General features: G+C 43.8%; 1 protein-coding gene and 1 long non-coding RNA gene across 39 annotated transcripts in view; one reads left to right on the top strand and one right to left on the bottom strand.

Annotated features, from left to right (window-relative positions):
* The window catches only part of RIMBP2 (RIMS binding protein 2), a 328353-nt gene that overhangs the window by 113169 nt on the left and 188058 nt on the right, over nt 1-27126 (top strand). The gene's annotated exons all lie outside the window — the stretch shown is intronic.
* On the bottom strand, nt 12131-19197 carry LOC107126811 (uncharacterized). Its single transcript, XR_006690713.3, has 2 exons — nt 19130-19197; nt 12131-14243 (listed from the first exon to the last, which is right to left on the bottom strand). It is a non-coding gene; the product is annotated as an uncharacterized lncRNA (long non-coding RNA).

Here is a 27126-nt window from a genome sequence, read left to right as displayed (position 1 = left end):
AGTTCATGATCTCTACCGCTTGCTCCAGCGGTTTACAGCTCACGAAGTGCAGACTTTCAGATGAGGTTTGGATGGAAGCCACTATGAGTTTTGCTATAAATGGTGAATCCCAAGAGACGCTCCACAGAATACCTTTTGGAACGTGTTGGCTCAGCTTCCGCCTCTTCAACCTGCACGTGTCCCCGCCTCTGCACTGCTGGTGCAGTGACAGCCACCTAAAGACCTGCCTCCTTGCGTGGAACTGGGGAGCTGCGTAGACGTACGACTCCCTTCCCACGCATCCTGCTTGTGCCTCTCTGCAAACCCCGTGCTTCCTTTATTATGGCCTAGCCCAGGCAGTTAGTGGTAGAATAATAGTGAGAGGGGGCAATCCCAGGAATGCAATGTTCTGACTGTGATTTTTAATGTGGGAGAACGTTTTTTCTTAGAAACATACAGACAAGAAAACACCTGTGTGTAATTCCCACCATATAGACTCTCAGGCAGGGCCAATCTTTTTTTTAATTTTTTACCATATTTACTTCCAGTTGTTGTTCGCACTTTCAAAAAGTTACATGTTAACCTTTCATTTTTAGTTTTTTTTTTTTTTTTTTTTTTTGAGATAGAGTCTCACTCTGTCTCCCAGGCTGGAGTGCAATGGCACAGCCTCGGCTTACTGCAACCTCTGCTTCCTGGGTTCTGGCAATTCTCCTGCCTTAGCCTCCCAGGTAGCTGGGACTACAGGTTCCTGCCACCACACCTGGTTAATTTTTTTTTTTTTTTTTGGTATTTTCAGTAGAAATGGGGTTTTACCATGTAGGTCAGGCTGGTTTCGAACTCCTGACCTGAAATGATCCGCCCACCTCAGCCTCCCAAAGTGCTGGGATTACAGGTGTGAGCCACTGTGCCTGGCCCATTTTTAGCTTTTACTTATGAAAAATGTAAAGCATACCTTGAAATAGCAAGAATAGCACAATGAACCCCCACACAGTGCACAGATGCAATCATCTCACAAAGTTGTCATATTTGCTGTCTGCCTGTCTATCATCATCTATTTTTTCACTGTATTATTTCAGAGTGATAGATATTGTCACTTTATTACTAAATACCTTATCATCCATCATTAAAAATAAAATTATTTTCTACATAACCACAATACCATTATCATACCTAAAAATTAACAGTAATTCCCCAATAGCATATGGTATTCAGCCCATATTCAAAATTTTTAGTTATCCCCAGAACATTTTTAATACCTTGTTATTTTGATTGAACCCAGATCCAGCCACGCCTCGTGTATGATGTTGGCAGCCACGTCTTTTTAGTCTCTTTTAGTTGGAAACACGGTTTCCCCGTGTGATTGATTTATTGAAGAGACCAGACCACCTTTAAAAATAAATCAGGCATTACAAGTAAAGTTCAATTCTTTGATTTATAGAATCTGCTGCAACACCTACTCACCCTCCACTCCCAGAAGCATCCATTATATTATTAGGATAGTCTGTATCTTTCCAGGTTTTAAAGCGTACTTTCACAGTCCTGTATCCTGAACAATGGGGACGAGTTCTGAGAAAGGCGTGCTGGTGATCTCGTCATGTGAACCCTGCAGTGCACTTGCACAAACCTACCTGAGGAGCCTACAGCACCCCAAGGCTGTGTGGTGGAGCCCATTGCTCCTGGGCTGCACACCTGTGCAGGATGTGACTGTACTGGACATTGTAGGCAACAGTAACATAATGGTAAATATGCATATATCTGAACACATCTAAACCTTGCAGAAAAGGCACAGTAACATGCAGTATAAAAGATGAGAAAAAGAGGCTGGATGCGGTGGCTCACACCTGTAATCCCAGCACTTTGGGAGGCCAAGTCGGGCGGATCACAAGGTCAGGAGATTGAGACCATCTCTACTAAAAATACAAAAACAAAATTAGCCAGGCATGGTGGTGGGTGCCTGTAGTCCCAGCTACTCAGGAGGCTGAGGCAGGAGAATGGCGTGAACTGGGGAGGTGGAGCTTGCAGTGAGCCGAGATCGTGCCACTGCACTCCAGCCTGGGCAACAGAGTGAGACTCCATCTCAAAAAAAAAAAAAAAAAAAAAAAAAAGGGTAAGAAAAGAGGCATCAGTATAGGCCACTCACCATGAATGGAGTGTGCAGGCCTGAAGTTGCTCTGGTGAGTGAGTGAGTGAGTGGGTGGTGAGTGAACGTGAAGGCGTAGGACGTCCCCGTGCACGACTGTAGGCTTTATGGACACTGAACACTCAGGTTGCTCTGAGTAGCCAAAGCCATTTTAAAAAAATTGTTTTTCTTTCTTCAATAATCAACCTTAGCTTACTGTGATTTTTTTCTGACTCTTGTAATAACGCTTGTCTTGAAACACAGACATTGCACAGCTGCACAAAAATCCTTTTCTTTATAGCCTTGTTCTATAAGATTTTTTTCTATTTTAAAGCATTTTAACATTTAACACTTTTAAAATGTCTTAAAATGAAGACACAAATGCACACATGAGCCTAGGGCTACCCACTGTCAGGATCATCACATCACTGTCTTGTGCCTGCACGTCCTGTCCCACTGGAAGGTCTCCGGGGCAAAGCACATGGAGCTGCCATCTCCTAGGGCGACAAGGTCTTCTTCTGGATACTTTCTGGAAGACCTGCCTGAGACTGTTTTACAGTTATTATTTTATAAGTAGGAGTACACTCTAATGAGAAAAGTACAGCATAGTGAAATGTCTAAACCAGTAACATAGTTGCTTATTATCACCTATCAAGTATGATGAACTGTGCAGGACCATATGTGCCAGGCTTTTCTAGGACAGGTGGTGCAGTGGGTTTGTTTACAGCAGTGTCACCACACACGTGAGTCATGCACTGTGCTACGATGTTACCTTGGCTGTGAAGTCACCAGGCTATAGGGCTACAGGGAGCTTTCACCTCTCTCCCAATCTTAATCTTATGGCACCACCCTGGCGTATGTGTCCCTCCTTGATGGAAACATTGTTCATCAGCTCGTGACTGCAAGTGTAACTTATGCCTGCACTTACCCATCTGTCAGTCTCCATAAAAACATGATTTTATGTAAATTTTCTTCATAAATCTCATACTGGGCACATGATTCTGCATCTTCTATTTTGGATCTGCATTGTGTTTTGAGATGCATCGGGGCTGACGAATTTTCCTTTTCCATTTCTCTATTGGGATTTTTCCACTCTTCCAGGATGCAGGTGCTTACACCTGCCTTTTGAGTACAAGTGTGAGTCCGCTGAAGTTAGTAGGGTTATGGGATGTGCTCACTTCTATTTCAACAGAGACTTCCCAGTGCTTCCAGCAGCTGGGCCAACTGACTGATGATCCTGCCAGCTTTGTACAGGTGAGCATGCTTCCCTGCCTTGCCAACACTGGGGATGGTCAGATTGGTAAAATGTGCACATCTGATGGGAATTCATTGTTTAAATCTGCGTATCCTGGATGGCTAGTGATGGCCATGTTTTCGTGTGCTCATTTGCCACTTGAGTTTATCTTTTGCTTGTCTTTTTATTAGTACTGTTTCTTGATATATTTTGAATATGAAATATGGTGCCAGTTTTGGTTTTAAAATTACGAGATAGACAAGTGGAAATTGTATTGCTTTACTGAATAGTGCTGCAACTGAAAACCTCATCTCTATAAATGAGGAGTATGTTCTCCTTTTCCAGGAGGGGGTGTTTAAATTACTCCTGATAGACCACTTGAAGGGTGAATTCTACAGTTCTCATAGCTAAAACGTATCATTGTAATAATTCAATTTTTGAGCTGCCAAAATAACACTTCTCTGTTTGTGCTAAAAGAACACCAAATCCCATTAAAAATGGAAACACGTTCTTAACGTTGTTGATTATAATATGGTGCAACAGAACCACCGTTGGCGAATTCTTCTGTCATGCGACCATCTACATCTGTTTGTTCAGTTCTTTAATGACTGTTACTTACACATCAGACAATGATCAAACTACACGTTTGCTACCAAAAAAAGTCAAGCAAGAGAAGTCAATGGCAGCCCTGCCACTGGCACACAAGGTGGGAGCCATCCCATGCTTACAGGAGTCCCTGGGGAAGCAGCCCCCAGCGCTATCACACCACAGGTGACCCCGTTTCTGGGACATGTGCACACCATCCAAACTGTCCTTAGAAATGCGAGAAACCTCCCCCAGATGGAAGGAGGGCATTGAAGGACACATCCTCCTAACTCCAAAGGGTGTGTCTGGAGCACAGCCAGCCCCACCTATGATGCTGAATGTCCCTTTGGGACCTCAGAGCTGAAATGGTTAAGGTAGGTTAGGTGTCGAGAGAGATGGGCCCTCAGCTGAAATGGTTAAGGTAGGTTAGGTGTCGAGAGAGATGGGCAGCAGAGTGCCCGTGTCGTCTTCTGCAAAATGTGAACGATATGGGTACCTACCTTAGGATTCCTCTGATTATTATGAGGGTTAATGGGTTAATGTTTGTCATATGCCTGGCACAAGTTAGCACTGTATACATTTTTCTTTTTTTTATATTTTTTAATAGAGACGAAGTTTTGCCTTACTGGCCAGACTGGTTTTGAACTCCTGACCTCAGGTGATCCACCCACCTTGGCCTCCAAAAGTGCTGGGATTACAGGTGTGAGCCACTGTGGCTGGCCAAATATTTCTTTTCTTTTCTTTTTTTTTTTTTGAGATGGAGTCTTGCTCTGTCGCCCAGGCTGGAGTGCAGTGGCACGATCCTGGCTCACTGCAACCTCTGCCCCTCCAGGTTTAAGCAATTCTCTGCCTCAGCCTCCGGAGTAGCTGGGATTACAGGCATGTGCCACCACGCCCAGCTAATTTTTTTGTATTTTTAGTAGAGATGGGGTTTCACCATCTTGGCCAGGCTGGTCTTGAACTCCTGACCTCGGCCTCCCAAAGTGCTGGGATTACAGGCATGAGCCACCACGCTGGGCCCAAATATTTCTTAAAGAAAGAAAAATGTCTGGAGACCTTTCTTGGCAGAGGCTGCGGAGGGTGTGATAAGGAGTTGTCTCTTTATTCCTTCTCATTGACATTCCGTTTAGTTAAAAGGTTCGCTGAAAGCTTCTACAGGGATTATGTCACACTTATGTGCATACTGAACATATATATAGTAGCTGCTCAATTAAATGTTTAATTAAATTAATGTGCTCCTCCAAACAGTGTCTTTCCCAGCAATAGGATCAAATTCTCCTGTCTTTTGAGATTCAAGACCGTTGAGCATGTCTTTGAAGAAGTAGATCAATAACTCTCTTCCTAGTTACATATGCACAAAGAACCTGGGATGAATTCAGAGTGACTTTGGAGATAAGCATTCTATGTGTGCTGGAAGATAATTGCATTACAGAGCTCATAAACCTCTCCCCAAACATTGAGGTCTCTAGACTGGGCTAAATGATGCCTCGGAGCTCAGCACTACTGTAATAACAAACTTAATTAAGGCATCAAGCTGGAAGCCAGGCTGGGCAGTAAATTAATTTTTAATCCATGGATGTAGCTGGCTTTCAACATGATGGATGTACCACAACCCAGAGGCTGCCAATCCAACGAGAAGTAAAAGATAATCACATTCACCAGCTGTGTTTGCTTTTTTCTTTTTTGGCCTGCCCACTTTGACACCGTCCCCAGGGTGGGTGAGCAGCCAGTTGATATAGTTTGTCTGATTTCACTCAGGTGAGAGCTCCGGCAGCCTGGACTGACTCAGTTTTAGCTTGTGATCTTGACTGATCGTCCTTCTGGTTGGTTAAATCACATAGAGAATTAGCCTTGGCAGTAAGAGTGTTCACCAAATCCTGAATCCCAAACATGCCTGCTCTCCTGACAAAGTGTAGAAATGCCCACTGAGAGTTGATCGTGGACTTGCAGATAATGTGCAGTTAGGACCCTGGCAGGAAATGAAGGGTGCACTCAGCTAGGGTTTGGAGACAGCTACAAGGGACAACTTACAGAGGTGTGGGCAGGTTAAGAGAACCAATAAGTAGTGATGCATACAGGGTCTAGCAACAGCAGGAAGCTGTTATCATCCCTAGACTTGGAAGCAGCAGCATTGTAGCAGCTTGGTGATCCCTTGGAGCTTTCAGTTAAACGAGTTTTCAGATGAGCTACTGGATAAGGGGCTTCTGGCTGATTTCAGTCAGGAGCATTATGTCTTAAGAACTAAGAGTATATATTGGTTTTAGGGTAAGGGGGCTTATCACAGGCCTGGAATGTGTTTGTGGGGAGAAGTTTATGGCGGTGTTGGAATGTCTCTGGGCAGAGGGGAGGTTCTGCCGGGGCTGACATCTTTCTGGCCAGAGGGGAGGTTATCTTGCTGGTGTTCTCTGGCTGGGGAGGGGTTTGGAACGTTTCTGGTCGGAGATGTTTTATGGTCATGCTGACCTTAGCCATTAGGCTGATGCCCTTTGGATTTCGGTGGGTTTTGATCAAGGTGAAACTTAAAATGGCAGTACTTGTCCAAGATGGCATTGCTCCTGCTCTGTCAGTGCTGACAACATGTGCCCAAGGTGGTAGGGGCACAGGTGGGTTTTATACATTTTAGGGAGACATGAAATATCCATTGATATGTGTAAGATGTACACTGGTTCAGTCCGGAAAGGTGGGACAACTCCAGACTAGAAAGGTGGAGGCAGAGTGGGGGCCCCCAGGTCACAGGTAGGTAAGAGACAGACAGCTGCGTTATTTTCAGTTTCTGGTGAGCCTCTCCAAAGGAGGCGATTGGATATGCATTTCTCTCAGTGGGCAGAGCGGTGATGAATAGAACGAGGCAGGTTTGCCCTCAGCAGTTCCCAGCTTGACTTTTCCCTTTAACTTAGTGATTTGGGGGCCCCAAGAATTATTTTCCTTTTATAATAGTTTCACTTGGGTGAAAAATATAGGGATGAAATGGCTGGATAGAGGTAGGTGTGCATTTAACATTTGTAGAAACTGTAAAACTGTCAATATATACAAATATAACACATTCGAGTTAATCGCCAAATTATTTAAATGGTGGGGCCATTATGTACTCCGATTAGCAGTATATGAGAGTTCCAGTCATCTATATCCTTGCTAGTACTTGTATGCCCAGTGTTTTTAATTCTGGTTAGTTTAATGGGTAAGTCATGGTATTATGATATTTTGAGTTTTATTTGCACTTCCCCAGTGACTAATGCTATTGCTCATCTTTTCATGTGCTTATTTGCCATATGTCTTCTTGGGTGAAGTGTTTTTCAAATCAGTTTGCCCATTTGTTTAATTGGAGGGCTTGTTTTTTTATTGAATATTGAAAATTCTTTGTGTAATCTGCATACACTGTCAGATATATTATTTGCAAATGTCTTCTCCCAGTATGTTGCTTTTATTGTCATTCTCTTAATGATATCACTCAAAATGCAGAACCTTGTAGTTTTCATGACATCTAATTTACCAGTTTGTTCTGACAGAATGTACTTTTGTGTCAGATCTAAAACAACGTTTAAAGTCACAAATTGATTATCTATTTTGCGTTAATTTTTGCATATGATGTGAAGGATGTGTTGAAGTTCAATTATTGCATATGACTCTCCAATATTTCCATCACCATTTTTGGAAAAGATAATTCTGTCTCCATTGAATTCTCTTTGCATCTTTGTTAAAAATCAGCTGTAACAGCATGGTGGCTCACAACTATAATCCCAGTGTTTTGGGAGCCCAAAGTGGGAGGATGGCTTGAGCTCAGACATTTGAGGCCAGCCTTGGTGACACAGACCCCATCAAAAATTCCAAAAGAAAATCAGTGGCTAATACATTTGTGAGTTTATTTATGGGATCTGTATTATTTTTCAGTGAACTATTTGTCTATCTGATGTCATTACCTTACTACTTGATTACTGTAGCTTTATAATAAGCCTTAAAATAATATTCTCCAATTTTGTTTTTTTTGGGGGGTGTATTTTATATCCCTTGCATTTTAATGTGAATCTTCAGGATTAGCTTGTCAATTTCTACAAAAAAAAAAAAAAAGCATACTTGGATTTTGACTGGGTCATGTTGAATCTATAGAGCAATTCTTTAAAAAATGACCTCTTAACAATGTAGATTCTTCCAATCCACAAACGCAAGATATCTCTCCACTTATTTAGGTCGTCTTTAATTTTTCTCAGCAATATTGTATAGTTTTCAGTTTGCAAGTCATTCATCTCTTTCGTCAAATGTGCCTGTAGGTATTTCATATTTGAAGGCTATTTTAATCTGTATATTTTTTAAACTTTAACTTTTTGTTTGTTGCTAGTATATAGAGATACATTATTTTTTGTATGTTGATCTCCTTTTCTCCTACCTTGCCAAATTCATTTAATAGTTCTTTGTAGCTCTTTTGTCAATGCTGTTGGATTTTCCACCTAGCCTATCCTGTTGTCTACAAATCAAGACCATTTTCCTCCTTCTTTTCCAGTCTATAAATGCTGTCTATTACTCATTCTTGTCATACTGCATTGGCTTAAACCTCCAGTAAAATTTTAAATAGAAGTGGTAAGGGTGACATCCTTGTCTTGTGTCCAACCTTAGGGAGAAGGCGGTCAATTTTTTACCTTAAGGTTGTTAATTGTAAGTGTTCCATAGACACTCCTTGTCTTGTGTCCAACCTTAGGGAGAAGGCGGTCAATTTTTTACCTCAAGGTCATTAATTGCAAGTGTTCCATAGATGCTCTTTATCTCATGGAGGAAGTTCCTTTCTCTTGTGTTGCAAGTGGTGTGATCAGTCATGGGTGGTGTCATTGCTCAGATACTTTCATGTGTGTGTCTAGTTAGAGATTCTTCTTTGTATAATGAATGACATTGGTTGATTTTTCAAATGTTTAAATAAACTTGCAATCCCGGGATAAACTCTATTTGGTTAAGATGGGTTATCTTGACCAGTCATGGTGGCTCATGCCTGTAATCTCAGCACTTTGGGAGGCTGAGGTGGGCGGATCTTGAGGTCAGGAGTTCGAGACCAGCCTGACAAACATGGTGAAACCCTGTCTCTACTAAAAATACAAAAATTAGCTGGGCATGGTGGTGGGCGCCTGTAGTCCCAGCTACTCGGGAGGCTGAGGCAGGAGAATCGCTTGAACCCAGGAGGTGGAGGTTGCAGTGAGCCGAGATCATGCCACTGCACTTCTCCAGCCTGGGTAACAGAGCGATACCCTGTCTCAAGAAAAAATAAGGGCTATCTTTTAAATACATTGTTGGATTTAGTTTTCTAAAATTGTGTTTATAATTTGTTTATGAGGCATAGTGACCTGCAATTTTGTTATAATGTCTTTGATTTTGGTATCAGGGTAACTAATGCTAGCCTCAAAAAATGAATTGGGTAGAATTCCTTTCCTTTGGTTTTTTGGAAGAGTTTGTGCAGAATTGGTATTATTTGGTCCATAAATAATTGTTAGAAATCCCCAGCAAAACTATCTGTGGAGTTTTCTTTGTATGAAGGCTTTAACTATACATTAAGACTCTTTAATAAACATGGAGCCACTGAAGTTATCTATTTCTTGAGTGGACTCTGGGCATCTGTATCTTCCACGAAATTCATCCATTTAATGTGAGTTATTTTTGTAGAAATACTTAGTTCAGATATATTGTTCAGTTATCTTTGAAAAACCTGACTGAAGAGAGCAGAGTGATTGCATGGCCTTTCCCAACGGCACAGGAATATCCGTGGGGCTGTTAGGGGCTCTTAAAAATGTGTGTTCTTATTTCATTTAACAAGTGTTACTGAGCACTTTGTCCCATGCACGGCATTACGTGCTGTGACTGTGGCAGAGAAGACAGAAAATCCTCTTTGCTGTGTATTCAGTGGCTCTAGGCTTCAGCATTTTGTGTGCTTGTGAATTCACTCTACGGTTTTCCTACATTGTGAGTGGGTGTTACTGACTATGGTGATAAGCCTCAGTTTCAGAGCCCTATAGCCAGCGTTCACATCCTGGTTTTGCAACTGATGGGCTATGTGGCCTTGGGCAAGGTTGTCTGAGCCTGGTTTCAATGCCTGTGAAATGGGAAGGTGGGGGTGGGTCATACTGTCCCTTTCTGGATTTTGTCAGCATCCTATGAGGAGATGAAAGTAACGCCCTTGGTGTAATGACGAGCACACGGTAAATGCACAGTAAACACAGGCTGTCGGCATTACTACCCATCGCATCCTAATGAATGGGTTTCCGTGTGTCTGTTTTCTGCCTCCCTGCCTACCTGCTTCCAGACAGTTGTGAGTTTAAGAACAAAATCAGCTGATTAGTTGGAACTGTGTGCACGCTGAGGGTGAGTGGATGCAAAGGGAGGGTCTGAAATGGCCTCCTAGAAACTAAACCGTGTGATATCAGGGACAATGGCTTTTCAACATCGGTGTTGGTTACTGGGAAGGCTTTCTAGCATACTTCTGGGCTAAAGCAGTATGTTCAGAAACTGCACAACAGATGTTCAAAAAGAGGAGGTATCATGGTATCAGTGCGAGATTTCTGTGTTGGAAAATGCCACCAGTATCCACACTGGGCACGTTGAGTCCTTCTGCCTTTAAGCCCCTTGCACACTTGATTTCAGAAACTCGAGCTCTTGGTTCCTTAGCTGAACGCTGGCCGGAGGCATCGTGCTGCCCTCTCCCCTGCTCCCTGGCACGGGGCGTTTGCCCCGCTCAGCCCCAGGGTGCTGTATTGGAGCCAGAGTCTCCCGGAGGCGCTTCCCTCCCTTCCCTCTGCTGTGAGTGCATGCACATCTGTTTCTCACACAGGCTCTTTGCCGCTGCAGAAGCAATGGCAGCTGTTAATTATTCAAGGCAAGGAGAGATGCTTGTTAAAGATGAAGTTTTAATAGCCTGAGTTTAGCTGTAGGGTAGCCTATGAGGCTTTGGGCATGGTTTGCTGAGAGAGATGGTTTAATCTCATGGGTGTGAGTACAGGCTCCAGAGCAGGACTTCCTGGGTTCAAATCCAGTCTTTGACTGCTACTAACTTTATGTCTTTAAAGGGCATTATTTAACTGGGTTGTTCTTTCGCTTGCTCAGGGGTAATATCTACTAGTGCCAATCTTATAGCTGTAATGGCCTTAACACAGGTAGTGTTTTAAACTAGTGCCTGATAGGGCGTAGAAGTTTAGCAAATGTGAGCAACCACCATTACTGTAATTACCATTGCTGTGTTTCATTGTATTACTCCCTGGCAACAGTAGTTTGGCCTTCTTTGCTCGGGACATTCTTATCCCACCCCAAATTGAGATGGAAGATGATTTATGGTTAAAATAAATGCAAAATATCTCTGGGAGTTGTTTACTTTAGAACAATGGGTTTTTAGAGTTTTTGGGCCATAAATCATAGACATGTACATGGAGATATAGTAGTCACATGTACATACGTACTTACACATACACAAACATACACCCCTTAAAACAAGCTTGTCCAACCCATTACCCATGGGCCACATGTAGCCCAGGATGGCTTTGAACACAGCCCAACACAAATTCATAAACTTTCTTAAAACACTATGAGATGTTTTTGCAAATTTTTTTTAGCTTATCAGCTATTGTTTAGTGTATTTTATGTGTGGCCCAAGACAATTCTTCTTCCAACGTGGCTCAGGGAAGACAAAAGGTTGGACACCCCTGCCTTAAAAGAGATGAGTATTATACAAGCAAACCTTCCTCTTCTATGTGCGATGCAATCTGGAGTCTTCTGCTCTACTCTACCTGTCTTACCTTCTGTCTTGTTCACAAGATACTGGTCATAATCCACTAGGTTGACCTGATCATGAATTGTGACCCACATTTTGAAGGACACTTCTCTGGCAAGAGCCCAGCCAGAGGTAGCTTTCTGGTGGTGAACAGTCTGAACTGGGAGTCGGGGGTCATTGCCAGGGTCTTGACATCACGTGACTATACAACATGACGGAAGGCTCTTCCCAAAAGTGAAACTCATTTTCACTTGGTGAGGTGAGGAAAGGAAAACAAGGCCAGCACATTCTCCAGTGTCTACAATGGACAGCTTGTACTTTCCTCCGGAACATTAGGAGGGCAAAAGGAAATTATTGGTGCTGAGTGTTTTATGGATCAAGACACAGCCTTCTGGTATTGCAAATAATCCTAACAGTATTTGTTGGGGTCCGTGCCGGGGGTGGTAGAGAATGAAAGAACACACAAAAGACAAAGACACACAGAGAACATGGCGGCCGCGCTCAGAGCCTCCGCCTCACTTTATTTATACTCCATAAACCCCACGTCAGCAGAAAGAATGCAATGCAAAACAAACTATCTTTTCCCAGATGTAACCTTCTACTCAGTTCTTTGTTTCTATGCTCTTCCTTATCTGCCCGCCTTCTTGGCGCCTACGGGAGTTCATTAAAAGTTCAATTGGAGATACTGTCCTTGAGCCCTATCTATTCTCAGCATACTGTTTTCAAAGGCCCCTGCATTTCCCCCCCTTTTTTTTTTGTTTTGCCTCAATCCTAAAAAGGTAGCCCATATTTGTTCTTGTGTTTTCTTTTGTTTTTGGAGGCGACGGAGGGAGCATCGAATCACCAAAAGAAGTAGACCCAATCCAAGTGCCCAAAGCAATATACTTCCAGAGATTGTAGAAATCCATGTCTTCATCTGGGTCCATGGGTTAAAGGCAGCAAGGCGCTGACCCAGCTCCTGAAGGGTTACAGTTCCGGACAACACATGTAATTGTTGTCGAAATGCTTCGGAAATGTTCTGAGTGAGCTCTTGGATGTCCAAACTAATATTTTTATGGCCTACTAATAATTTTCGGATTACAGTCCAATTTTGAGAGATGTTAAAAGGCACAGGCGTTACACAAAATTAAGTGGAGTTCCAATCACATTGTAATGTCATCCGAGTACTCAGTACAGTGAGCTGATCTCCAAGCCATGTCAATGCTTGCTCCATGTTGTCCAATCTTTCAGCAAGTTGAGAATCAATGTTTCGTTGTTGAAGCCATAACCGGTGAGATTGTTCGTGCCATTGCTGCATAAATTCAGCATTTTGTATGCTTTGACGAAGAGCGAGCCCTGCTATGGCCGCAGTGGAGACGATGGCGACAAGGCTCATCACCGAGGCAATTATAAGTCCAAGGGCACGGAGGGTTCGCTGGAGAGAAGTCCAAATATAAGTCTCAAGAGGTGATGCCCCCCATGGTCGCGTAAGGTTAACAGGTAGCCAAATTTCCTTACGAGCCCTGAGGATATAAATATCCCCAGTAAAGTTGTGCCACCAGGAATGATTGAGGCAAGACAAAAATGTACACGTATCTGTACAATTAACAATCCCTGTAAGATTATCCCATGTCAAATTTCCTGCTAATAATAGGTAGGGCTTACGGACACAAGCAATAATATATCAGGAGGTATTCCGATATAACTGAATATGAAAGGAGTTATTCGGGTTAGAAAGATTAAGGGGCATATTCCCCACAAAAGTGCTAATGGCATCGCCTGCAGCTAACAACTTCCAAAAATAACTCTGTACTTCAGGCCTCCTTCACGCCATACCAAGGTTTCATTACTGTTAGCAGCAATACTTTTATTTACCCAGTGTCATTTCAAAGGTATGTGACTAAATTTTGTTTGGAAATCACCGTGCACACTTCAATCAGTTATTTGCATCCCATTGTATTCTAATAAAATCCGGGGTTTAGTTCCCTGACATTGTTGTCACTCCAGCACCTGAATATTAGGAGAAACCTCTAGAATAGGACAAAAAAGTAAAGAACTAGGAATAGTTTCATTACTATATACAGTATGATTATATTAAAAACTTCTAGTTACAATAATAACAGTATTAGCAGCCACATGACTATGATTATAACGAACAGCCCAAGCTTCATGCGATTTTCGGAGACAATGAGGACTATTTCCCATACATATTGGAAGTCCTTCCACTCCAAACTGGTATGTGCTGATTATAATTGCTGTTTCCCGTTCTATGTTGTCCTTGTCCATATAGGGGGACGGCATCCAAGTAGTGTCATTGGTGAAAACCTTAATTTCCGCCTCCCCCCAGGCGACTCCCTGATACAAGGGCGGAAATTTCCGCCTCCCCCCAGGCGACTCCCTGATACAAGGGCGGAAATTTCCGCCTCCCCCCAGGCGACTCCCTGATACAAGGGCAGAAGGTGAATATAAGTCCAATATTCATACAAAGCCTCACTAAGAGAAATAAGTCCCCCGCCGAGGCACATCTAACAAAGGAAGAAACGCATGCTGAATCCAGTTTTCTTTTCAACAGGGTTTCAATCATCTTGTAGGAAACCACTCAGGTCCGCTCCCTGTAAGGACAAGAGCATAGCCCCATCCCTGTTTTAGAACTTGCCCTTGAACATACTTACCTTCTTCATTAGGATACCAAACCTTTAAATTGTCAGCGCGGACTATCACCGAGGGAGGTGAGGAAAGATGGGTTACGGCAGCGGAATCTTGCAATTGTCTCCATTGATTCAAAAAAATTAAGGTAAAAAGAACCTTCAAAATCTGGTTTCAAAATCTGGTTTCTGGGGGGCTCATTTCCCCCTTTTTGTTTTGTTTTAATAGTTAAGTTTTTAAAGTTAAATTTGCGCGCTCAATGATGGCTTGACCTTGAGTGTTGCCCGGGATACCGGTGATATGTTGAATATTGTATTGCTGTAAGAAAACTTGTAATTTACGAGAGACATAGGCAAGGGCATTATTAGTTTTAAGTATGAGGAATGCCCATGATGGCGAAATAAGCTAAGAGATGAGTAATAACAGAAATGAGAAAAGGTATCAATGGTATGATGAACATACTTTAATCGTCTAAAAGAAGGGACACCTCGTGGATTAACCCCAGGATGGAAGGATGGAATGCTCAAAGGAGCACAGGAAGGACAAGCTCGAATAAGAGAACGAGCTTGTTTATAAGTTAAATGAAACCGTCGTTGAAGGCCAGAACTATTAGTGTGATGTAGAGTATATTTTTGTTCTGCAGCATGTAGGTGGCCTATTAAAAGCAAATCAATCTGAGTATTACCATGAACTAATGGTCCAGAAAGTTGAGAATGAGAACGAAGATGAGTGATGAATAAAGGAGCTCGACGTTGGCTCAAAGTAAAGGATAACAAAGAAAAGGATTTCTGAAGAGAAGAAGTAGCACAAAGAGGTAAAGTGGCCTGAGAAATATAAGAAGTAACATAAACGGCGTATTGAGAATCACTAACAATGTTACAACCAGTAGTAGGGAAATCAAGTAAGACCATGAGAATAGCAAACAATTCTCCCTGTTGCACCGAGGGATAAGGATAAACTGTAACTCAAGATTGATGAAGCTTCTTGCCAAGAATCAGAAGTTGCAAGAAGATAAGTGATCTGACTATGAGTGAACTGAGAGATAATTAAGGAAGGATCTCCTCCCCAAAGTTGTCGACAGTGATGCTGTCCTTTGATGATCAGTTCAGCTAAACGATCGATATAAGTAGCCAAGCGTTTAGATATTTTATTGGACAAAAAGATCCATTTTAGTGGTCGATTAGTTTGATGAATCATTCCTGTGGGAGAAGGTAAAGTATGAAATAAACAAAAGGAAGGGCCTTTTGAAGTTGCCCTTCAACAAGCTGGAGTTCCTGTAAAGCCAAAGGAGTTAAATGGTGTGAGTTGTCCAAGTGACTGTCTCCTTCTAGAATAGAAAAAAGATGTTATAACTGATATGTTGGTATTCCTAAAACAGGACGCATCCAATTAATGTCTCCTAGAAGCTTTTGAAAATCATTTAATGTTTTTAAATGATCACGTCGAATTTGAATTTTTTGGGGTCGAATATTTTGTGCCCCCAAGGTATAACCTAAATATTGAATAAGAAAATCCAGTTAAATTTTTTCTGTGGCAATATTAAGTGAGTAGAAAGAAAGCTGAGTTTGTAATGATACAAAAGCATCTTGCTGCTTTTCTCTGGTTTTAACTTTGTGGGATAAGGGCAGGATTAGGAAGACCAGGCTGTAAACTTTCCCTAGGTTTAATGTAAACATTTATAGTTTAAAGACAAGACAAAGACGGGAATTCCATGCAGAAATGCGTGGCTTTATATTCCTCTCGGCCATTTGTTTTTTGACTTACTCTTTTAGAGTCCTAAGTATTTCTTTAAATAATGGTCACTGTTTCACCTAAATAGGAGTGGTGGCTATGAGTTTAAAGGATTGTAGCCCATTTTGAACATCTTATTTTTGGCAGCTGAGGAAATATGAGGAATGTTTAAAAAAGCAGCAAATTGTTGTGAAAGATCTTGTTCCCAAAAATTAATATTGATAGGAACAATATAAAAATAAAAAAAAAAACACTTGACCTTGTTGACCTTTAGGACCGACACAGGTTAAAGGTTCTACGTCTTCATAAATCACAGAAGCAGCACCCAAGCCAGTGAGTATAACTGAAACTTGTCTTTTTTCCCATTGTATAGGCTACTAATTTAAACAAATAATAGACATATTCACCCCCATATCAATTAACTCTTTAAAAACTATTCCATTAATATGCAATGAACATAAGGGCTTTTGATTAGAAACTAAAGTTTCCCAAAAAACAGTTTTTTCTGTGCTACCAAATCCTCCCTATTGAGAATACGTTCCCCTGCCTCTAGGCATATAAATTGTGAAACTTGTACCATAATAAGAATTTTATTAGTTACATCAAGATCAATGATTTCTGGAATCATCATTAACTTCCGTATAGCACTGTTGTTTTGACCTAACAAAAGTTCTACATGTCCTTTTGGCAAAGGGTCACACACTCTAATAGCTAATTTATATACTCCTCTATTAGGAGACAAAGTATAAGGCTGAGTAATAGCTAAGTCAGCAGCGGCTCTCTGCTTAGTTGCCGCATAAAGCTGAGAAACTGGGGTAAGGTGTGGGATCCTTAAGGAGGACTTGAATTTATTCCTTAATGTTGTAGGCCATTGCTCACTGAATATTGTAGTAGACTTGTAATTGTTGGGGCCCCAAGCCTGTGGGCCCCGACTCCCGCTTCCCAGGAGAGGAGACAGTAAATTTCCACTTTTATCAGTTTTGGAATGACATTTATTTGTCCAATGTCGACCTTTACCACAATATTTGTACACCTCTGAAGGCAGCTTTCTGCCTTGAGGGATAAAAGTGTTCAATTTTTATGACATTCTTTTTTTTGAAATGTCTAGGTTTACCACACTGCAAACAAACACCTTGTTTGTTATTTCCTTTTAAGTCTTTAGACAAAGCTCCAGCAAATAATTGAGCATCATAAATAGCCCCTCCAACACTAACACAAGTTTTAATATATTTATCTAAATTGGCCCCATTGGCCTTTAACGATTTTAACAATTTTTAACAGTCAGCATAAGCATTTTTAAAAGACAATGTTTGTAACAAAATTTTTGAAGCAAGGCCAGCACCCACAATTTTGAAGACAGCATCCTGAAGACGGGCTACGAAATATGAATATAGTTCATTTGTGCCCTGTAAAATCTTCACAGAGGAAAGGGAACATTTTCCTGTTATCTCTACCTTATTTCAGGCCCTTAAAAACAAAGTCTTGATTTGAGTAAAGGCAACATCATCTAAACCAGCCTGAGCATTAAGAGTAGCTATTGGCCCGTGCCTGTGAGTTGTTCCTCAGTGGGTCCAGGGGGATCACACATAATATTTTTCCTAGCCTATACATGTGCCTTGTTCATTTACCAGGTGTGCAATTGTAACCACTGAGAACGATCAAGAAAAGCCTTCCCCAAAGTCTTCCAGTCTATAGGAATCATCAAATTTTCTGATGAAAAAACATCAAGAAGACCAAGGATAAAAGGAGATTGAGATCCATAGTTAGAAATGGCAGCTTTCATTTCTTTTTAAAAATTTAATTTGTAAGGCATTAAATTGGACATTATTGCCACCATTTGAAAACTGAGCATTAGGAGCAAAAGAAGCACCAATAATTGGAAACAGATCCAGCTCCTTAAATTTTTTTTTTAATTAAAAGTATATATAATATATAATAATACTCATATCCCCAAATATAAAGAATCTCAACATATTAATAAGAAAAGGCAAATAACCCAACCAAAAGTAGCAGAACAAAGAAATGACAATAAACCTATATGTCTAACATCATTACTCACTAGGAAATATGTATATTAATACCAAATTGAGAATCATTACATACACAATACAATGGTTAAAATTTAAAAACACAGAAAATATCAAGAGGTAGTTAATGTGTTAAGCAACTCGAATACTCAACTTCTGTTTGGAGTGTAAATTGGTGGAACCTATGCACCCCTATAACATAACAATTTCCTAGCTGGGGTTATTAATACTATATTAATATTAATAGTTAATATTAATGTGTTTATTTATTGACTATTGAAATACTCATAATATTTTAACAAACAATAAGATATACATATACACTGGTTTTAACATATTAAACAGGTGTTTAGTATAAATTTAAAGTATGTCTGATGTGAACAGGGCTTCAACTTTGCCAAACAAAGGCAAAGATAAGGAAGCCGGGGGATTGGAGGCTCTGGAAAATCCTCTTTTAACAGGGCAGAAGGAAAAGAAACAGAGAAAGCTCGCAAAGGTGAATTAGAAGAATATATCTGTAATATTTGTTGAAGCATTTCCATAATACTCTGCATGTCAGAATTTCCCTTAGAAGAAGGAAGAGCTGGCTTTTTCTCTTCTCCCCCTTTTGCTACCCCCCCATCCTCTGTTATCCTGGCACAAATGGGCTTCATTTCAGATTTTTTTTTTTTCCAAATCCTCAGATACCTTTCCTCCTGTGGCTACATTACCACACTCTGAATCAGTCTCAAGTAACTCTAATGTCTGAGTGATAGAGTCACACAAGGTCCACAATTTTAGAGGCATAATATCCCCTAACTGGAGAGCTCTAAGCAGAGTTTTTACTACCTGTAACCATTCTCTACTATTCAGCTGCACTTTAGTCTGATACTGAAACCAGTAACAATGTTGTTCAACATGGGCAAACAATCACTTCAAAGTCTTTTTCTTTCACTTCTACTCCTATAGACAGCAATAGTCCTTGAAACAGCCGTAAATATTCTGAGGCCAGAGAGATGGAATTCCCCATAATGAAAGCTTAAGAAGGTTCCCCTTAACAATATCTGGGCCTTACCCGCCCCTGGGGGTTCCCCTTCTTGTTCTCCCCTACTCACCCGTGCTGACCCTGCTCACTGCGCCACTTGTTGGGGTCCGTGCCGGGGGTGGTGGAGAATGAAAGAACACACAAAAGACAAAGACACACAGAGAACATGGCGGCCGCGCTCAGAGCCTCCGCCTCACTTTATTTATACTCCATAAACCCCACGTCAGCAGAAAGAACGCAATGCAAAACAAACTTTCTTTTCCCAGATGTAACCTTCTACTCAGTTCTTTGTTTCTATGCTCTTCCTTATCTGCCCGCCTTCTTGGCGCCTACGGGAGTTCATTAAAAGTTCAATTGGAGATACTGTCCTTGAGCCCTATCTATTCTCAGCATACTGTTTTCAAAGGCCCCTGCAGTATTACTGAGATGCTGGTGTGGAGCTGGAAGACACTGTACCGCAAACCACCATAAGAGAACCTCATAACATTAATCGTTATTGAAATAGAAACCTAAGATGTAGCAATTGGGAAAGGAGATAGAGAGTCCTCTGGAGATGTGAGAAGAGCAATTCTTGACGACTCAGTAATTATTTTTCAACCACCCATGAAACCAGGGATTTTCAATGAGAGGTCAATCAGCGAACGTTGCCTTGAGACAGAGATTCTATGCTTGGCATGCAGTGTTTAGAAAAAGCTACTTGCTAACATTTAAAAATGGAGAGAATTCACATAAAGTCAGGATTTTCCGTAAAATCAGACTAGATATGCATGACGTGGAATGGCTCATGCAAGGACAGAGCTGCCCACCTCACGTTGCCATCCAGCCCATGGCGCACCCAGATTCTCCTCTCCCTCCAGCCGCCAAAGGGTGTGGGACCCTCTTCAGTGCTGAGCTTCACTTCCGGCCGAGAAAGGTTTTCTTTTCTTCCCATCGAAGTTGCAAATGCGGATAATCCCACGGCTAACAAGCTTGGTCTCTCAATTCATAGGTTCAGGAGTATTTCTCAAGCGTCTTCCTTGTGCCGGGCACTGTGCCTGTCCCTGGGTGTGTGGAGGAGGCAAAGCACCCCCAACCCCATCCTCCTGGGCCCAGCCATTTAGTGGCGGGAGAGCAGCGTGAAGGACGCCGTGTTGCAGAAACGTGTGCAGTGCTGTGATGACGAGGGCGGCTGTCACGACAGTTAGAGACTGCTGTCAGTGGGTAGAGAGTCCCTCCTTGGGGAGCCACACCCGGGCCAGTCCGTGAGGAGTGGGTGGGAATGGGCTGGTGGAGAACGTGCTGGCAAGGATGCTCCAGGCAGAGGGAATGGCCCGGGAAGAGCCTGGTTTGTTTGAGGAACTGAGCCGAGGCTGAATGAGGGGACGTGGGTTCCATCCGAGCGGAAGCAGAGCCCTGGGAGGGTTTCCAGCAACAGAGTGAGATGACCAGGTTTGTGGGCCTGACGTTTCCTCTGGCGACAGCATGGAAAATGAGGCCAGGAGGGTCAGCGTGGAAGCCGCGCTCTCACCGTTCCCGACGTCGCAGCCCGGCTCCTTACCAGCTCACTGTCCCTCTCTCCTGCTCCTGATCTCCCCGCCTGGGAAACAAATCCATGCCCTGGGCGAAAGGCTCTTCTCACAAACGCAGGCCGATGGGCCCGCCACAGCCACAGCCCCCCGGATTCTCTGTGCCCTCAGTAACTGCCTGCTGGACAATGCATCCTCTTTTTTTTTTTTTTGGACAGAGTCTCACTCTATTGTCCAGGCTGGAGTGCAGTGGTGCTATCTTGGCTCACTGCAACCTCTGCTCTCCGGGTTCAAGCGGTTCTCCTGCCTCAGCCTCCCAAGTAGCTGGGATTACAGGCGCCTGCCACTGTGCCCGGCTAATTTTTGTATTTTTAGTAGAGACGGGATTTCACCATCTTGGCCAGGCTGGTCTTGAACTCCTGACCTCATGATCTACCCTCCTCGGCCTCCCAAAGTGCTGGGATTACCGGTGTGAGCCGCTGCGTCTGGCCAGCGCATCCATTTTTACAGAGAAGCAAGTGCCCATAGACAAAGGCGTGACTGTCAAAAGAGAAAAGAGACCACTGTTTCATTCCCCTTCCCTGTGTCCACAGCCTCCCTGGCCCTGGGACTTAGGATAATTTTTGAGTTTCCAGGAAATACCCTACAGGGCTGATGGTCACAGGTTGTGGTGAAGAAGCTTGCTTGACTCAGTTACACAGGTGGGAGAGGACATAGTTAACCTATAACCAGCATAACCAGCTCATGGCATGTGCTGGTAATCAGTCCTGAGGCTATCAGGAAACAGCTGTCCGTTTCTTGCCTCTTGGGAGGAAGAGGGGCTGTGGACACCCCTGCAGACACTGAGAGTTTCCGCTCAACAGGCCTCCTCCGTGCGTCTCTGCCTCCAGGCCCGGGAAGTGGTTTGGCTGGGGCAGTGGTGTAGATGTAGGGCAGGGCAGCCATCTGGGCTGTCAGATAAGATGCAAATGCACAGTTAACTTTGAGTTTCAGAATAACAAGTGATTTTTAGTGTCTCTATCAGGGGTTGGATGGTGGCTTCCCAAATATACCTGTGTCCCAATCACTAGAACCTGGGAATACGCCCTTATTTGGAAAAAGGGTCTTTGCAATTGTAATTCAATTACAGATTTCTGGGTGAGATCGTCCTGGAGCACCTGGGTGGGTGGTAAACCCAGAGAAAACTGCCCTTCTAAGAGACAAAGGGGAAGGCCACATGAGGGCCAGGGCAGAGGCTGGAAGGGGCTGGAAGGAGCCCCCATCTGGAGCCTCTCAAGGGAGCCCAGCCCTGGTAACACCTCGATTCCAGACTTCTGGCCTCCAGAACTGTGAAAGGATAAATTTCCACTGTTCTAAGCCATCCAGTTAGTGGGAATGTGTCAAGGCAGTCCTAGGAAACAGCATGATATTCCTTGGAACAGTGCATGCAATACCCAGGCAACCTCCATGCCTAGCAGCAGTGCTCCCCATCCATTTATGAATCCTCTATCACTGGGTTTGCTCCCGATGGCAAAGTGGTTGTGATGGGGACAGTCTAGCCTGCAAGATCTACAAAAAATGACCCTGTACAGAAAATGTTTCTGGCTCTGTGTGGAAAGTGGACGTTCCAGCCATGTGCTGGGTCCATGTTAGAACCAACAAGTCCATTGTGGATTGTGGTGTCTTGACTTCCCATTAACCTCCTAATTTTTAAAGTCAGTTTCTGGTTCCATACCCAGGACCTAGGAAAATGATATTTAATCAACTTTTCCTGGTAACAGCAAGCTTAGCCCAATGGATATGACCTGGAGTATGCACCCTGAGAAGATGTTATCCTTCTCTTGAAGTCCAAGTGCATTGCTCTCGTTGGATGATGTTGAACGCTAGAGTGTGCACCCTGCTTTCCCCCGGCTGCACTTGCTCTGGGGCGACAATCCACTTCCTCATGGAAGCTCTTGTGCAACTTGCGCCTAGCGCAGCCAGCCGTCCGGGCGACACCTTGGGGGTGAGGATCGTTGTGCTAGTAAAATGCAAGGGGGAGTCCTTGCCATCCTAGGCTTTTCTGGGCAGTTTTTAAAAACTGCATTTCTTCAAAAGTATAGCAAACGAGAGGTGCCTCGAATGGGGGAAGTCCTTTGGGAGGCCGAGACGGGTGGATCACGAGGTCAGGAGATCGAGACCATCCTGGCTAACACGGTGAAACCCCGTCTCTACTAAAAAATACAAAAAAAAAAACTAGCTGGACGTGGTGGCGGCGCCTGTGGTCCCAGCTACTCGGGAGGCTGAGGCAGGAGAATGGCGGGAACCCGGGAGGCGGAGCTTGCAGTGAGCTGAGATCCGGCCACTGCACTCCAGCCTGGGCGACAGAGCGAGACTCCGTCTCAAAAAAAAAAAAAAAAAAAAGAATGGGGGAGTCTCCAGCTGCTCCTGGCAAGAGGAGGGCTCCAAAAGAAGTAAGTTTTGTGTTCGGGAGAAATGCAGGGAGCTCCACCTGCCACCTGGTGCAGATGTAAACCCTCTTATTTCTCTAACCGCATCTGTCATCCTTCTTTAGTGCAAGATCCTCAACTTTTTTACCAGCCAAAAAGTGTGTGCCGTCCACTGATGAGAGAGGGCTGCGGGGAGCCCTCGGGTGGATTGGAAGACGTCATGGAGCGTTGCTGGGATTGTTTATTCTGGCAGGGACCCTGATGGGCGGAGCTGAGGGACAGGGGGGATGATGCAAGCTTGAGCTTATTGTTTGGGGCCCGCTGGCCTCTTTGTGCTGTGGCCCCGGGGAGTCTATCACCTGGTCTCACGGGAGATGAGGTTGATAAGGAACAATTATGTGTGTTGTCACTTGGCGGGTGGCCTTGAGCTTCAGCCTAGGGTGTGGGGATGACATTCCTCAAGGTGGATTTCTGCTTCCTTCATGTTCAGTGCTGTGCTGAGAGCCCTCACTGGGGAGACCGCTTGGCGCTGTGTTATTGACTCTACACTTGCCTTTCCCCGTTGGTGTGGGGATTGCCTTCCTGGTATAGAAGCGTCTGCAGAAGAATGCTTTCATGTGTTTCTTGTAAAGATGTAATGAATTCTTAGTAGGTTTGTGTCTCAGAGTCAGACTCCAATCCCTCCCAGAAACTCACTCAAGAACAGCGGTTTCTAACCACATCCACACGTGGGGAGCCTGAGGGGGCCGTACCAGTGCCTCACCCTGAGGACTGTGGGTGAGCTGCTCTGGGGTGTGGCCAGGGCTTTGGGAATTTTAAAAAGTCCCCTGGTAATTTCAATGTGAAGATAAGTTGGAAAGCCTGGCTTGGAGGTAGGCTCTAATTTTCACTGGGAATCAGGGTGGGTTCAGAAGGAGCTATTCAAACTGGGTCAAATTTTAAAAAATTAAAAATACTTAATTTTTTATCTTAAAGATAATAGTGTCTATAAGTGTACACTGTGATGTTTTGATCTATTTATACATTGTGGAAGGATTAAATCAAGTTAACACATCCATCACCTCACCTATTTAGTATTTTTCTGTGATGAGAACAAACTAGGCATGGCTGGCACTCCGTCAGTCACTGGGGGGAGATTCAGGAGTCAGCTGCCTGTGTGGCAGGACCCGGAGGCACAGCCTTCATGTCGTCCTGGGGCTGACCCTGTCCTCCAGCAAAGATTTCAAAGCAGCCTCCTGGGAGAGTGAGGAGCTTTGCAGAAAAGAAAATGATGCATTGAGTACATAAATGAGTGCTTTTCACCTAGAGCTATTTTCTTTTTCTTTTTTCTTTTTTTAAAGAGTCTTTCTATTCATTTTAGCAGAAAGCAAAACAAAACAGAATAAAGTGTGTGTTGTATGTGTCCACACCATGTGCATGTGTGAAGGTGTGTATGTTTGTGTGTGTGTAAGAATCTTTTGATGAAAGAGGCCACGTTACTTTGCTGGAATTAATTGGGTTGACAGCCCTCCCAGGGTCTTCCTGAAAAGGATTATTACATTTCATTGTTGTTACTGACTGTAGCTGGGATACGAGGGTATAGCCACTGGAGATCTGAATATTGATTTTTCAATTACTGGTTAGCAAGTCTGATCGACACACAGTCACCGACTTCTCTTAGGACACAGAGGGCTTAGGACAGAAGGCTGACGTCCTGAGTGTTTAATGCACCAAAGTCTGGAGGAGGTTAATTTCATAAGGAATTCCCGATTCCATCTTTGCAAATCCCCCGTGGGGCTTGCAGCTACCAAAGAAGACTTTTAATGAGGTTCGGGACAACAGTTTAAGCACAGTCTACATCTGGTTTCTTCTGTGAGTTCTACTGTGTGGTCACCTTGGCAGACAGGTAGCGAAGCCACTGAGCTTCCTGCTTCATCTGGGAATGAAACAAGATATCACGTGTTCAACAGAAGACAGGATAATACAACATACACTAGGTGAGAAAGTGAATATGCTCTGCGGAGATGTCCCCAAATGCTTTCCGTACCATTGAACCATTTGGCACTGGACTCCCTTTCTCGTCTCCCGAAATCTTTCTGGCTCTGACAATGAGGACGTCTCTGGTGGGTACCAATGCACATCCACTACCTCTCCAACAGCGCGTCTCCCTTCAGCCCGTGCAGAAAGAATAGGTCTCGGGTGACTTGCAGTGACCGGGGCAAGGTGGCGCATTTAGCCGAGATCTAATTGCAGTTGGCTTTTCTTGTATTTATTTTCATGGCTACTATTTGTAGTGAATGATGATGCTGGTTCTCCATTTCAGTGTAGTGATCTCAAGTCTCCTTGAAGGTGAGTCTCCTTGAGAAAATGTTAAAGAGAATTGATTTAAATAAAAATATTACAAAATGAACTAAACAGACCGGATGTGATGTGGCACCAAGAATGGATGGAACCCGCTCATCAGTGGGTTGGGGAATACTCGTAAATGAAGCTCAGAGCATGAGATGGGGCTGGAGGCTGGAGAGAGGGGAATGAAGGGCTTCCTGGAGGAGGCAGGACTTGGGCTGGGTTTTGAAGGTTGGAAAGGAGTTGGATTGTTGGGCCAGAAAGGAAAGGAGACGATTCCGATGGGAAGGGGGAACAACAGGTGCCAAGGCTCAGGAGCAGGAATGGACAGGAACGGGACTGAGATGCCATGGGAGGTGAGGACTCCCGCTTGCTGGATGGGGGGTACCGGCAGGACTGTGTGAGGGACAGAGGAAGGACAGGGACGTCATATGTGCCAGCAAGTGCAGAATAGTGTGCGCTGGGCAGCAGTAGCATCCAGATGTGAGAGGGAGGTTGGAGGACATTGCTCCCCCATCTCTCTCTCTCTCTCTCTCTCTCTCTTTTTTTTTTGAGATGGAGTTTCCCTTTCGTTGCCCAGGCTAGAGTGCTGTGACATGATCTCAGCTCACTGCAACTTCCGCCTCCTGGGTTCAAGTGATTCTCCTGCCTCAGCCTCCTGAGTAGCTGGGATGACAGGCACCTGCCACCATGCCCGGCTAATTTGTATTTTTAGTAGAGACAGGGTTTCTCCATGTTTGCCAGGCTGGTCTCGAACTCCTGACCTCGTGATCCACCCACCTCTGTCTCCCAGAGTGCTGGGATTATAGGTGTGAGCCACCGCGCCCGGCCTCTTCATCCTAATTTATAAATTCTCCTGAGGGAAGACAAAGCTATGAAATACATTTATATCATCAGAGACAGATTAGTGAATATTTCCTGGTTAATCACAGAAAGTGCCTGTGGTCACTTTCGTAACTACTTCTGAAATACTTTTAAGCTACTAAAATACATTTCAGCAATATTAGAGAAATCAGTCATAGGAAAACAATTAGCTGCTCCCACAAGGGTACTTTGGCCCATTTCCTCCACCTTTTTTCTCGTGGACACTTTGTTTTTAGTAGTCTCAGGAATGGCAAACTCAAAAGGCCTGTGGGGGCCAGATCAAGAAGTGAAATGCAAGAATCAGGCAAGACGTGAGAGAACCCTGCAGAGCCCAGGGCAGCGGGGAGTGCCGGGGACTGTGGCCACGTTGCCTACTTCCCTGCAGGGGCAGCCGAGACTCAGCGCCCGCTGAATTTCCTGGGCTCGGTGCTGCTAGATCTTTGGGTTTTTCAAAAGATGCCAGAAAACCAGATTCTCATGTAGAATCTTCTGGTTTTAAAAATTGGCCCCTTTTTTTTTTCTTTTTGCAACAGGGTCTCACTGTCACCCAGGCTGGAGTGCAGTGGCACAAACATGTCCCATTGCAGCCGGGACCTCTCCAACTGGGCTCAAGCAGTTCTCCCACCTCAGCCTCCTGAGTAGCTGGGACTACAGGTGCATATGACCACAACCTGCCCTAAAAGTGGCCATTTTATTTCAACATTTTCCATTTTCATGTGTGCGAATACTGAGCAGACCACGTAAAATGTGTCTGGGCTGTGAATTTCCTACCAAATTTTCAACGAATATATTTGATTCCCTTTTCACTTCCCAAGGGTCCAGCTGCTAAAAGAGGAGAAAAGGCATCTCCCCATCGCCCAGCCTCGTGAGCAGAAAGTAACAAACCAGAAGGCCCTCCCCTTCTCACTCCGTGGGGGACATTGTTAAACTCACGGCTTATCGCAGTAGCGATGATGGGGCTGGGG

This window comes from Macaca fascicularis, chromosome 11 (assembly GCF_037993035.2).
Source record: "Macaca fascicularis isolate 582-1 chromosome 11, T2T-MFA8v1.1".
NCBI classification, from domain to species: domain Eukaryota; kingdom Metazoa; phylum Chordata; class Mammalia; order Primates; family Cercopithecidae; genus Macaca; species Macaca fascicularis.
Note: the sequence above shows the minus strand (reverse complement) of the source record. Positions and strands in the feature narration are given on the sequence as shown.